The 13,117-nt window shown below is 42.6% G+C and overlaps 1 protein-coding gene across 1 annotated transcript in view; it reads right to left on the bottom strand.

The window, feature by feature from the left end:
* mcf2l2 (MCF.2 cell line derived transforming sequence-like 2) overlaps nucleotides 1-13,117 on the bottom strand; it is a 128,904-nt gene that overhangs the window by 11,334 nt on the left and 104,453 nt on the right. The gene's annotated exons all lie outside the window — the stretch shown is intronic.

Below are 13,117 nucleotides of genomic sequence, written 5' to 3'. Positions count from 1 at the left end.
AAAGATTGTATCTAGTGGTGATTTTGACACATCACAGCTCATCACAGCAGGCAAGACATGGAAAAGATAACTGAAAACACAACACACACAGCACAAAGCATCCAGAAATGAATAAAAAAACATCACAAAATATAAGTTGTGATAAATAACCGAAAAACAAAATGTGACAGTAAAAGGCCCAGCATGCTCAGAGCCTGCACATCACATACACATCCATGTACCTTCATAACCAAATGGAGTAGGATCGCTCTTTATCTCGTGTCTCTTGCTCTTTATGCTAGCAGAGAGGGGACCTGGCCGGGAATACATGCAATCAGAAGTTTAATTAGGTACAAATACTTTTAAAAAGAAGGCTGCACAAAGCATCATCCAAACCCAAATGCTAATAAACCCAGTCTTAGTTATGGCCTACAAACATTTCAGCCATTTCAATGTTTCTATCAGTGCTCATACTTACTCAAGTAATTGCTGAGATCTGGAAACTTCATCAAAAAGTTCATCAGGTCAAGAAACACAAGTGGTCAGAGAGTCGGACAGAAACATTTAGCTTGATTATCTAACTACTTTATTTGGAGAAACCAGTAGCAGTAGTCCATTGTAGCAGTGGAAAACTGATGGCCGTTGACAATGGACAGTTACCTTTGTTTTCTCCCCAAAATAACGCTGCGTTCCATTGACTTCCGAAGTTGGAAATTTGAACTAGGAATGGGAATTGCGTCACAACCAAGTTTGAAGCGTCCCAGTTCAAGAAGTCAGTAAACCAGTTCTAGCTAGGTTAGCCATTGATAGCAATACCAGTTGAAGAAAACACATGTTGCTGTATCTTGCTCATACAAACAGTGTAGCTACATGTCAACAGATAGAAGTTGGACAATGCCGTGTGTACGACTGATTTAATGAGACACAAATAAGACAGAAGTGCTAATAGCAGGATATTACTACAACTTTCAAACTGTTGATGACCAGAGCAGCTATCTTGGATATTGAGGTTAGGACTGGTGACCTACCAATCTTCCTAGTTAGAAATCTGACCTCAGTGGGAATTCCAGTTGACATTTCTGACTGGGAACTCAAAATCCAAGTACGAATGGAATGCATCATAAATCTTGCTTACATTTTAGTTTGTTTAAAATCCAGCTGACGGTCTGACTGTTTGTGTTAGACCTCTTTATAGCAACATCACTGTGTTCCCAGATCTCAACAAATAACTTGGTGAGAATGTTTTTAGTTCAGTTTGTGCATAGCAGAAAGGCAAATATAAAGCCTATAGTAAATCTGCATATATAGAATTACAGGTGGCATGTGTTTGAGTTTCATAAATCTACTATAATCTTCTATATTTTTGCCTGATATTAGCACACAAGGTGAAGGAGAATTAATATAAGAGGTGAAAAAAGTTCCACCACATTCAGCCTTTGTTACCCGCGGCGCTCTCATTGCTCGTATGTTATTGAAACTTTACTCGACTTGCACGCAGGAAAAAAGAAATACAATAAAAGTACAGAACAGACTGGATGTAGAGGGTTCAAGAGAAAACTTTAATAGCTTTCTTCTTTTTCTTTTTAATTCCCTGCTCTGCCTCTGCCTGCTTGAAAATGAACTTCTCATCTGTATTCCTGTGGTAAATTGCACTTGTACTGCCACTTTGAATGTCAGCCTATGTTCCAAATGTCAACTTATCAAAATTCTTATTTCCTCACGTCACTTTTTTAAAAAGAATATGTATGTCTGCTCAATTTGCTGACCCCCCCCCCCCCCCCCCCACTTTAACATGTTTTGATTCTCAGCAAAGGCTTGACTTTCTCTATGCATCTCATAATTTTCAAGAGAGCAGTAAATGGGGAGAAGGTAATAAGAAAATAGCTTTTTTTATACCTGCACACACAAAGACACACTTTTCTCACTAATGCTTCAGTTCCAATGTGGATTATGATTATGACTGATGCACAATTGTGCAATATAGCAAAAACTATAATACTAATTAAACTAAATAATAAAATAGAAACTCACCTTTTAATTGGAAGTGTGGTAATTTTTATATATTTTTTCTACCCCGATAACGTTGAATATATTTAAATTATCTTTCATCCTACTGATATAAACCTTTTCTGTATGTGTACTGTATGTCAATTGTATGAGTTGTTTTTTTATTCAAATTCAGGCATCTTAAAAAATAATTAACTAAAAAATGTATATTTAACAATTAAATGTACAGTTTTATTAATGAAAGAAAGAAAAACTAGAAATGGTTATTTTGTCTCCAAGTCTCTGAGCAAAGCTGACCCAGAGGAGGGAGCATCTAAAACTATTGACATTTGACGGAAAACTGTTTGGTCATATTTTGAGGGAAACAAGTTGAAACACATGAAATGTAACCATGTTTACAGATAACATAAGGTAATCCATTATTAGTCCCATGATGGGGACATTTGTGAGAATAATTCAAATTAGATATGAGCTAAAAAGCTAATAAGATTTAAGTCTCTTGTGACTTCTTATATCATAATAAACTGATTAAAAGTCTGAATTTACCAATTTTATTCATCACTGCACCACTGAATGAGAATCGAAATAATGACGCTTATACTTGTTGAGCTACACAACTGTATATGTGTACATTCATCAGTTAGTTGTGTGTGTGTGTGTGTGTTTTTGTGTGTGTTGGTGTGTGTGTTAAAGTAGTGAATGTGAACAGAACAGAAAATGAATTTTAAAGCGAGAGAAATATAGAAGTAGCAAAATGTGGAGGCTGGAAGACCTTGGATGGCTAATCAGGTACCTTTTGTGCGCCGCGTTGCGAAGGAGGAGGAGGAAGAAGAGGCGAGAGAGGAGGTGAGGGAGAAGCGGCGAGGGACCTCTGCCTCCTTAGCAGCAGGGTCTATAGCCAGAGAGGGGATTGGCAGGGAGGGACAGACACAGAGAGGCAGCGAGGGAAACGGACAACGAATGAAGGGAGGACACAGAAAGAGAGAAAGAGAGAGAGAGAGGATTACAAAGAAAAGACAAGAGAGAATAAAGTAAGGCAAGAGGCTGTTATTTCTTTGACTCTGTGAACATGACAAGCATCAAAACACAAAGCTTATGAACTGGTAAAATGAAAGTAGTCATTTATCTACTGAGTAGCAAGGAGACTGAAGAATATAAACCATGAAGTAATAACAGTGCAAGCAGACACACAGGAGAGGATGAAGCCATGAAATAATTAAATAAATAAAAAACTCTCATAAAAAGATTTCACTCTAAGACTTCACTCAAGGTCTACTTACAAGATTTTTTATATTTTTTAGTGTTGAAGCACATCTCATGATTTTCCTCAAAAGGTTTTTTTCTCAGTTGTCACATGATAACTGGTCTTTATCTAAGCTCCGAAGGAAACTCCATGAGAGTGAAGATCATGAGTGTGGTTGAAAGCTAGTAAATGAACCTTGAGTTGATTTTTTTCCCCCATTTTTGGGGGTCAAACTACTGTTTCTAGTAGTCAAGTCAAGAATGAAATGTCACGTTCAAAAAACCCAACTATTGCGAGGAAAAGCAAGTGTGTCGAGTGTGAAGATGGAGATACATGAGGAAGATTTGTGATGAAACTAGTTCAGCGCAAGGTCAACGTGTGCTTGAACTATGAATTTACACTTAAAACAACTGTCAATCCAAGCAAGTCTCATTGTCATAACATGTTGACTTTGTTGAATTTAAATGAATTCTTAAAACATGCTGATGTACATTGGAAGTTCTGTACTACACAGCTGTAAAGCGCAGGAAGCTGCACAGAACACTCCTGTTAATGGAAAGTCTATTCAGCAGCCGGACACCTGCCATCGACTCCGCATTGATTTCCATTTCATACAGCAGACAGCGCTCAGGAGTGTGTGCAAGATAAGGAGTGAGACTAAAATTTGGGGTTTGGAAAGTGATTGGAAATGTACAGTTCTGCTATGTTCTAGTCATGGAGTAGAAGCGCATTGTACCACTAGATGGCAGTCAGTGTTATGAATCAATCCTTTAAAAGAATATGGACTTTTCTAGATTAAGTCCAGAATAACAGCCAGCTTTTAAAACCACATTTCCCATAAACCCCACTGCTTCCTGCCTGAAGAGAAGGCTACCGTGATAAGCTTCTAGAATAACATGAAGGGCATTCATTTGATGCTTTCTACTACATGTTGGAACCTTTTGGGGGGTTATCATCCACATTAAAATTGCTTTAAGGTAAGGTAAGTAAGGTTGTTCATATACTATTGGCCTATATAGTGTACTTCCTCTCTTTCTATTCTCACATACATCAAGATGTCTAATCAATGCGAGGCCTTGGTCATATGCTAACAAGACTGGATGTATTGATGAGGCAGATTCAGCTGACTGTCTCTCAGTGGAAGTTGGGTAAAATAATATTGAGGGTTAGGGGTGGAATTACCTCCAATCTAATGACTTGCGGTAAATTTAGCATAATATACAGTTCATTTCCTCTAATCCAATCAGTACAACTACAGAGTCATGTCATTCTCTGCTCTGGGATCCACTTTTTGTTACTGATCTCATTCTTTGATTTGCTTTGAAGTTCTTTCATTTGCTGTTAATGAAACTCATAGCATTCTACAGATGTTTCACATTAGGTCCTTTAAGCTGGTGAAAACTTCTGTGCAGGTGTGTTGTGTTTCGTTGATAGTAGGTGTAGAAACTCAATGTCCTCACTGTTTCGTATGGTTGGACTTGAAGCTTTAATAAACTCTCACAGTAACATCTTGTACAGTAGCATCACTCGCTGTAGCAACAACTAACTCCGACCGTAAACACAACCTGACTTCCTCAGTCTCTTAAAGGGGTACTCCCTAATTCTAGGAACACTACATCCCTCCTTTTCTTTCAAATGAAATGTCTTTCCTTGGGTTTAGCTTTACTTAGTCTGACAGGACTTAATAAACAAATAACACTACCAAAACTTAAAATTTTCTAGGAGTAGCTGTGATTCAGTCCTGTGTCATTAATTCAAACTCAGATATATATAACATTAAATGAATAACTGAGAGTAATATCTCTATGCAATTCTGAAACCATGTTACAGTACAATTGTTGAATCAGCAACATAAACATAACTGTGATGAGAGGCTGTAGTGGGAACTAGGGCTGGGCGATATATCGAGTATACTCGATGTATCGCGGCTTGTTCTCTGTGGGATGTAGAAAATGACTATATCGTGAATACTCGAGTATACATTCAATTTACACGCAGTTTTTTAGTCGCGGCCCGTTGAACTACAGGTTTTTCTCACTCTCTCATCTCTCCGCACAGAGAGATAAAACAAGCGCACCTAGTTACGTACATCACATTCTGTTGTGCGTGCAACGTCATATGCCCGGCAGCATGTAGCAGCAGTAGCAGCGATCTCAGGTCTCGGGAGCAGCAGGTGATATGGACAAGTGGAGGAGGGAGATTTAATTCCCAAAGAAACAATTCAGGATCCATCATCTGGCGGTGGTTTGGGTACAAGAGGGAGGACGTTGAACAACAAACCGTAATATGTAAAGTATGCCATAAAAGCGTCACCACAAAAGCTGGTAGTACAGCAAAGTTATATCACCATGTGTGCTTGAAACTCTGCAAGAGCACATCGCCGGCCAGTGCCATATTGAAGAAAGTGCTGAAGCAACCAGCACTGACGCAACTGAGTCTAGCGTCTTCTTTTTCCAGAACAGCAATACGACTAAAATAGTCAAAAACAGAAGGAGATAACGTCCGCAGTAACACCACACAGAGAAGCCTGGATTCAGAAAGATCATCGACACACTTGATATAATCTACCTAGCAGAGACAGCTCTACCTTTATATCCTAGTGGCATTATGTACAAAAAGTGCACTTTTATTTAGTGTTGTTTTGAAATGTCATCTCAGTGACACCCTGCACAAAAGTGCATATTTTTCTTTTAAAATATCTTTGTGGCATTATGCACAAAATGTGCAGTTTAATTTAGTGTTATTTTGATGTGTCATATTAGTTACATCATGCATAAAAGACACTTTATTTGTTTTGAAATGACATGTTTGTGCCGCTGCTTAATAACTGTTTAATAAATACAGTTTTGATGAATTTGTTTAGTTGTGATTTACGCTTTTGGCATGAATGTTTAAAATCGGCATATATTAATGCAGTATGAACAATGTTTTAATGTAGAAATGTAGAATCATCATACTGGCATGATTGTATGCATCAAAGTGTTAATTCAAGGCTAAGGCAAAATATCGAGATATATATCGTGTATCGTGACACGGCTTAAAAATATCGGGATATTAGTAAAAGGCCATATCGCCCAGCCCTAGTGGGAACTTATCAAAGTCTCATCACTCTTCATAGCCTTTTGCTACAGTTCAGTCAAAAGTCTTTGAGGAGGTTGTCTGTTTACCCTCACAGGGTATCTCCTCCTGGCTTCAGGGTCAACATGTTCAGGATTACCTGTGTGTCCGCTAACACTGTCATCATCACTGTTGTCAGTGTTTTCTGTTGTGAGCGGGACTTCCGGTTTGTGTTTCAGCAGTTTTGTTGTATTAGGACAACATCACCCTCCTTGAGTTCAGAGTGTGATGCGTTCCTCCTTTTGTCTGCATAATGCTTCATCTTGTCTTTCCTCAATCCATCTGTCATGCGGAGAGCTTCATCGTCGGGAGGATGAGAGATGGATGGCAGCTTTATTGCTATGGGTCAACCATAGAAGATTTCAGCTGGAGGCCGGTTGGTGGTGTGATGAGGGGTTGCACAGTAGTTCCTGAGGAGCTTGTATAGCTCCTGTTTCCACGGTTTGCCTTCCACCGCAGCTGTGTGTATTGCTTTGGTCAGAGTCCTGTTAAACTTTTCGACTTCAGCGTTGGCCTGTGGCCAGTAGGGGGTGATCTTTCTGTGGTGGAGGCCGAGGTACCTTGCAAAATCTGAAAAGTCTTTGCTTGAGAATGGAGGGCCGTTATCACTTTTCACCACTTCTGGTATGCCCGCAGTTGAAAAGATTTTGTCCATGACAGGGATGAGTTTGCATGCTGATGTAGATTGCATAATCTCGACAAAGGGGAATCTTGAATATTCATCCAAGATGACTAACAGGTAGTCACCTGAAGGGAAGGGTCCACAGAAATCCACTGAAACATTTTTCCAAGGTTCATGTGGAAGTTCTGACATTTGTAGTGGCTGATGCTCAGTTTTGGGCGTGGATGATTGACAAGGAATGCAGCGGGATATCAGTTCTTCAGCCTGTTTGTCTATTCCTGGAAACCAGACTTTCTCTCGTAGCAGCTGCTTAGTTTTGACGATGCCTTGATGCCCTTCGTGAGCAAGTGCAAGTGCTCTGGATTGCAGGGTCTGGGGCATAACAAGTCTGCTGCCCCTGAGAACGAGGCTGCCTCCTTGCAGAGTTGTAAGCTCTTCTCTGATGTTGTAAAATGTTCTCAGGATTGACGGATCAAATTGTGTGACATTGTCATGCGGGCTGTTCCAGTTTCCTGAGTGAATCACTTTGACAATATGTTGCAGCAGTGGATCTCCTAATGTCTCTCTCTTTACTTCTTCCAGAGTCATTGCTTTGGGTATTGCATGCGCTGCAATGAAGGAGACATGCATCTCAGTGTCAACATCATCTGTGATGCTGGGTGTGTGGAGTGTTTGTGGATGGCGAGACATGTAGTCTGCCGGGTTTGATTTTCCAGCTTTGTGGATCACCTTGAATTTGTAAGGTTGCAGTCTGAGGGCCCATCTTTCTATCCGCGCAGGAGGCTTGGACTTTGGGTTGTTGAAGATGAGCTTGAGACCACAAACGATAGCCAGCGCCTCTCGTTCCGTCTGGGAGTATCGCTGCTCCACCGGGGTCAGAGCCCTGCTCGCATAAGCTACAATGTATGACTTGTTTTCCTTTTTGTCAGTCTGCGCCAGGATAGTGCCAAGACCAACTGGACTGGCGTCCACGATGACGTTTGTCTGTCTGTCAGGGTGAAAGTAGCTCATGACTGGATTGCTGACCAACCTGTCTTTCAGTCGGTTGAGGGCCTCTGTGTGTTCTGTTTTCCATGACCACTCTGTATCCTTCCTTGTGAGCTCGCGTAGTGGCTGGGTGATGGAGGAGAAGTCCGGGATGAAACGAGCGCTGTAGTTGGCCATCCCCAGTAGGCTGCGGACTTCACTTGGGTTCTGTGGGAGTGACATGTGTGTGATAGCATCTATTTTCTTAGGGTCAGCTGAGATACCATTTTTGGAGAAGACGTAGCTGTAAAACTCCAGAGATGTTTTGTGGAACTCACATTTGTCCCTGTTGATCGTGAGATTGTTGTCATGGAGACGCTTGAAAACTTCCTCCAGGGAACGGTCATGCTCTGCAGGGGTGGTGCCAAAAATTATGATATCATCACTGAAATTTCTGACTCCTTGTATTCCGTGGAGCACATTTTGGATTGCGTGTTGGAAAACTTCTGCTGCGGAAGAAATTCCAAAGATGAGTCGTGTGTACCGTCTCAGTCCAATATGTGTTGAGAATGTAGTGATGTATCTGGATTCAGGTGCTAGTTCCAGTTGATGATAACCTGCATTGAGGTCCAGTTTTGAGAACATGGTCGCACCGTTGAGATCATGCACAATGTCATCCACAGTAGGTGATATGTGTCTCTCTCTTTGCACAGCTGTATTGGGCAGGCGCATGTCTATGCAGAGGCGTATCTTCTCTGGGTTTTTTGGTTTCGGTGATGCCACGATGGGTGACACCCATGGTGTTGGACCCTCTACTTTTTCAATAATGCCTTGGTCCTCCAAGCATTGTAGCTCCTCCTCTACTTTTTTCCTCATGTGAAAGGGAATGCGACGATGGGGCTGGACAATTGGTCGCACGCTTTGGTCAATGTGCAGTTTGACTTGGAAGTTTTTCAGCTTCCCTATGCCTGAGGTGAGACTTGGATATTGCAGGAGCAGCTGGTCTGCTTTAGACAGGTCCTGTGAAATCACCTGAGTGCAGTGTACCACATGTATGAGTCCCAGTGTAGTTGCAGTGTCGTCGCCTAGCAGTGAGCCGTAGCTTCCTTCAACGACGTAGAATGTTGCCTGGGTCACGTGTCCATTAGCAGAGACTGTTGCGGTGGCTTTGCCACGGAGGGAGAGAGGAGTTTTTGCACCATAAGGATAAATTCTTTTGCTTGACTGCTCGAGTTTGAGTTTGGGTCTCAACATGCTGTAAGCTTTTCCATCCAGGAGGTTAGCTGAGGCTCCTGAATCAACAAGAACATCAATACTTTCACCAGCTATCATGACTGACCTCACTGGTGGCTCTCTGCCCTCTGCATCTTTTGTGATGAAAACATACTCCTCATCTGTGCTTGAGTCAGTAGCAGCTAGATGACTGATGGGGGCGGTTTCAGCATCGTTTGTGAGAATGGTTTTAACTTGTCTGCGTCGGTTAGGCCATGTCATCTTTTGTGTGCTTTGTGTTGGTTTCATTTTCTGTCCATATTGGTTTTGTTTTACCTTTTTGTTGGGCTCAGAGAGACAGCAGCGGGCGTAGTGGTTGAATTTCCCACATGCTCGACACTGGACACGTTTCGCTGGACATGCCGACTGACCACCTTGATGAGGGAACGTACCTCCGCAGTTCCTGCATTTCATCTTTGGCTGATTTCGCTGTTCTGTGTTCGCTGTTTGGGGTCCAGAGGTCCATGTTTTGTTTCTTGTGTTGGACATGGCTGCGACCTGTCCCGTTTCATGTTTGTTTTCCATGCCAGAGGCCTGAAGTTCTGATGTTTCAAAAGCTCTGGCAAGATCCAAAAGTCCTTTAAGGTTTATGTCTGGGTCCCTCAGTGCCCTTCTCCTGAGACGTGATGACGTGCAGCTGAGTATTATTTGAAATTTTATTTCTTTGTCCACATTAGCAAATTCACAATTTTGAGCTAACTGTCTCAGTCTGGTGTGAAATGCATCAACAGTTTCACCTGGGTTTTGTTTTGATTGTCGAAATATGTAGATTTCATATTCCACATTATGACTTGGGCTGAAGTATTCGGTGAGTAACTGTACTGCCTTATCAAAGTCATCTGGTTGTCCTTTTTCAGGAAAAGTCTCAAAGATGTCCTGCACTTGTTCTCCAGCATAGTACAGAAGCATAGCCCTTTTTCTTGTTCTATCAGTTATGGCAGCTGCAGTGAGAAATGTTTCAAATCTCTTTATCCATTTTGGGGAAAGTGAGGCTGGTTCTGCATTTACGTCAAAGAGGGGGAATGAGGGTAATTCAGCCACGCCAGCCATTGTTGTTGTTGTTGTTTCGTTTTTCCGTCTATCTTGTTGCTAACCTTTTGTTTTGTTTTTAGCATTAGCACGTCCCTCTCGACTGCGGTGCTGAGTGATGCTAACCAGCGGAGTTTTCAAGATGGGAGTTTAGTCCGTCTATCTGTGTCCCGGAGGTCCTTCCGGATTTATTTATTTATTTTCCACTCGGCCGTTTACTCACGAGTCCGTTAGCAACACCGTGGCTCTCCTGTGCTTCAGCAGGTAAAGCGGTCGTGTGTGGGAAGCAGTGGCGTAGCCACGGGTGTGCCAGGGTGTGCCGGTGCCACCCACGGAGGCAGCTGGCACACCCAAAAAAATTGCCGCTGGACTCTGGCAGCAATTTTTTATACTTGATAAAATTCTTGGAAAGCTGTGACAGAAAGCTAACAGCAGCAAACAAATCCGCCTCACATGTTTTTTTTTTTTAATATTAGTAAATGAAAAAAATAAATAAATATGACGTTATCAGTGAGTTGGCCAGACTCTGGCGGCGATTTTTTTGCCGCCACAGCGGCCAGACGATGCTTTACGACACCTGCACCTAGCAACCAACTGACCTGTGACCCTTGCCTAGCAAGCAGTGCGGGACGCGAAACGCTGCTAATAACAATGAAACAGAGTTCCCTGGCACACTTTTTCCACAAAAAACCTCGACTTGATGTCCAACAGGACACAACTGAGAATGATGCTCCCACTACAGCAACCAACAGGCCCACAAGCCCAACCCCTCCGACACAGGCTGGTGAGGCTGCCGCAAATAACGTGAGTAACGTTACAGTGCCAGACGACTCCAATACAGCTAACGTTACATCGGATGTCACAGATCTTTCCTCGGTTGGTGAGCCTGCATGCCAGCCCGAACTGCAAGCTTTCCCAGCCACGGAAACTGTCAGTGGAAAGAGGAGGACTTTTTCTGTTAAATGGTATGCCCGATACAGTTGGTTGGAGTACAGCATTAAATTGGATGCAGTTTTTTGCCAGTCCTGTCGGCACTTCAGCACAGACGTCAAGGAGGACAGGTTCAGAAAAACGGGAATGAGAGACTGGGGGCATCTAGGTCAGTTTTGTATAAAGCATGAAGCAAGTAAAGCTCATGCTTCTGCTGTGGCCCGACACAAGGGTTACATTGATATAAAACGAGCTGGAAACTGTGACATCATACACCAGGTGACAAAAGATCAACAAGAGCGTTTCTTAGACTCCATTGAAAGAAACCGGGCACACATCAAAGTTGTCATTGATATTTTGCTCTTTTGCGCAAAACAAGGCATTGCACTGCGTGGTCACAAGGAGGACACAGAAAGCCTGAACAGAGGAAATTTTCTGGAGTTGTTCAAACTGATTTGTGACTATGACCCTGAAATAAAAAAGCGCTTTGATGAGCTTCCAAATAACGCAAAAATGATGAGCCCTGATATTCAGAACGATCTCCTTGAAACTGCAGCATCACTACTCCTCCGAAAAATTAAAGCGGAGCTGCATGCAGAGACCGACACATACTATGCCATTCTAGCTGACGAATATAAGGATCTCTCAAAGAAAGAGCTCATTGCAGTCTGCTTAAGGTATGTGTATAACGGTAATCTAAGAGAGAGAGCTGTCGGATTTGTCGCAACAGATGACATGACATCATCTGGCATCAGCAAAAAGATTTTGGAAGTACTGGAACCACTGCAGCTGGATCCTGCATTGTGTGTGGGTTTCAGTTTTGACGGAGCAGCAGTTATGTCTGGTGAGAAATCCGGGGTACAGGTGCAGCTCAAAAAAACTTTTCCTCATGCTGTGTATGTACACTGCCACTCCCACCGCCTGAACCTGGTGCTTTCGACAGCTTCAAAAGTGTCCCCCACTGTGGCCACTTTTTTTGATGTTGTTAATTCACTGCATCATTTCATGACAGGGGTCAACAGACATGCACGATTTCTACAAATCCAAGAAGAACTTCACCCTGACGCACCCCGCCTGGAGCTTGTGCACTCTACAGATATTAGGTGGAATTCAAAATCAGAGTCTGTGCGCCGAGTTTTAACCTTGTATGATGTCCTATTAGAAACACTGAGTGAGTTTGCGGAGGGGTCAGGTCAGACTAAAATAGACGCAGAGTCTCTCCTGCAACAGTTACAGACGAAACGATTCATATTTTTTCTTGTTGCATTTTCTAAGCTGTTCAGTGCAAGTGATTTCGCGACAAAAAGCCTACAGTCCCCATCTGTGTCAGTGACTGACTGCATCCACATGATTGACGGCCTCAAGGAAACTTTTGCTACTTTCAGAAGTAACTCAGACGGGGAATTTGAGAGAATAATCAGGCTAACTGATGACATCATGAAGAAAAACGATGTTCAGAACTGGGATGTAGCAGGAGCACGGAAGAGAAAGCTGCCTGCCAAGTTTTCTGACTCGCATGTCACCTCTACAGTGGGCAGGTGTGCACCTATCAGGAGTGATTCTGATTTGCGGTCATTGTGGAATATGATCCTTGACAGACAGCTGGACGAGCTGAATAACCGTTTTCAGAGCGACTCATACGGTATAATGGAAGCTGCTGCATCCCTGCTGCCTGCATCTGAGGCGTTTTGCCAGCTGGACGCATTACACGCGCCGAGCAAGCATTATGGACTTGCGTTAGATGCCTCTGAATTGACTGTGTTTGGTCAACTGATCAAAAGGAAAGTGGACGGGGGACATCAGTTCCCGTCCATTATTGAGGTGTTGGACTCTTGTGACAGGGATGTTTTTCCAAACATGAACAGATTACTGCGTGTTCTAATAACACTGCCCATTACGAGTTGCACTGTGGAGCGCCTGTTTTCCGTTGTAAACAGGATCAAGTCCAACAG

This window comes from Scomber japonicus, chromosome 7 (assembly GCF_027409825.1).
Source record: "Scomber japonicus isolate fScoJap1 chromosome 7, fScoJap1.pri, whole genome shotgun sequence".
NCBI classification, from domain to species: Eukaryota; Metazoa; Chordata; class Actinopteri; order Scombriformes; family Scombridae; genus Scomber; species Scomber japonicus.
The sequence above is the reverse complement of the archived record's forward strand: the minus strand, read 5'-3'. Positions and strand labels throughout refer to the sequence as shown.